The sequence below is a fragment of the Homarus americanus genome, unplaced genomic scaffold (assembly GCF_018991925.1).
Source record: "Homarus americanus isolate GMGI-L3 unplaced genomic scaffold, GMGI_Hamer_2.0 scaffold57125, whole genome shotgun sequence".
Classification (NCBI taxonomy): domain Eukaryota; kingdom Metazoa; phylum Arthropoda; class Malacostraca; order Decapoda; family Nephropidae; genus Homarus; species Homarus americanus.
The window spans coordinates 65493-67500 of NW_024730895.1; positions in this window are offsets into that span (position 1 = coordinate 65493).

The window sequence follows — 2008 nt, forward strand, 5'->3', positions numbered from 1 at the left end:
GGATAGGTACACTACACACGGTACATGTCCAACCCTCCCAATCCTTCCCCACCCCCTCCCACCTTCCTATCCACTATCTCCCATCCCTGTATGCCGCACTTCACCATGATGAGGAAGCAGATAGGCCACTTGGCTCTCTCTCTCTCTCCCAACCCGAGATAGACCACACCTTGCTATGGTAAACTGACCCATAAATCCAATTAAATTATACCTACGAAACTTACCCATTAAATACTATCTATAACTCTTTATTAACCTCTATGATCAGTATCAATAGACGACTAGATTATAGGTAAATTAGCCATAGTAGTTTAGTCTTGTTTAGATTATAGAGGAAGAAGTTATAGAAGTTTCTGAAGAGGATGGGGAGGGGGGGAGAGTTTGATAGGGGTGAGTAAGGTCAATTTTTTGCTTATATTTTTTAAAGGTGTAAAATTAGTGTGTGTGTGTGTGTGTGTGTGTGTGTGTGTGTGTGTGTGTGTGTGTGTGTGTGTGTGTGTGTGTGTGTCTTTTATACATAGAGAGATACACGACTATCCACTTTCTATCCATTATCTGATAGTGTGTTTGTCTGTCGTGTGATGTTTGTTTGTTTGTTTGTTTTCATTGACAGAAGCTATATTAATGTCATATATTAAATACCAAACATAAAAAAGCACTCAGTGGGAAGACCTTATTAACACACACACACACACACACACACAACACACACACACACACACACACACACACACACACACACACCCTACAGACAGACAGATAGATAGATAGATAAAGAGATAGATAGATAGGTAGATAGATAGACAGAAAGACAGACAGACAGACAGACAGACAGACAGATATATAGACCTGGTGGGGGGGTCATGTACACTAAAAGCCTCGTCAAGGTAATACAATGGGTGACTCTGAGACAGATAGCCTTACCTGCATATAGTCTGGGTCCCACTTGAGTCATCCTAGGTCGTGTCGCAGGGTGTTGGGGGTGAGGGGAGGGGGAGGAGGAGGGGGAGAGGAGTGGGGTGGGTGATGATGGGCGGGATGGGCGGGATAGACGGGATAGGCGGTGATATGACCCTCCACCCTGGACAATCATGTAATAACAAATGACTCAGCCGTATAAACCGGAAAAGCCGGAAGGGTAAACCGGATTTAAATACATAAATGATGAATCGGTGAACCAATGAGGAAATGAGTCAGGTGAGGATGATACAAGCGAGTAAATGAGTCAATGAAACCTGTTGAGTCACTGAATGAGTAAGACGAGTGTGTAAAATCACCAATAAGTGAGTCAGTGAAAGTATGCATCAATAGAGTAAGTCTTCTTCCTGTTATACCACGTGAGTCAGAATACCCCAAACAGCGTGACTCAAGGGTGACTCAGCAGCCAAGGTCACAAGACTGGTTTCAACAGGAGAGAGAAAGAGGAGAGGGGTCAATAGCGTGAGTCAAGGAAGTGAGTGGAGGAGTGTGGAGGAGGAGGAGTGAGTAAGTGAGGAGAGTGTGTAAGTGAGTGAGTGAGGAGGAGTGGTGAGTGAGGGGAGTGAGTGAATAATAATCCCATAAAACATAAAATAAAACAAATACCAAAGAAAAAAATTATATAAAATAAATAAAAGAATGAATGAACACAAAAAAAAAAATCAAAATCCTATCAATTTCATACAATAACAAACCGATTATTATTTTGACACATTGACGCCATAGTAATAGTGTGTGTGTGTGTGTGTGTGTGTGTGTGTGTGTGTGTGTGTGTGTGTGGGTGTGTGTGTGTGTGTGGGTGTGTATAACGTTCTCAAATATATACTTTTACCTATGTATCTCTATATGCCTGTGTGGGGTGTATGTGTGGGGTGTATGTGTGGGTGTGTGTGTGTGTGTGTGTGTGGGTGTGTGTGTATAACGTTCATATATGTAAATGCAAATATATACTTTACCTATGTATCTCTATATCCTGTGTGGGTGTATGTGTGTGTAGTATGTGTGGTGTGTGTGTGTGTGTGTGTGTGTG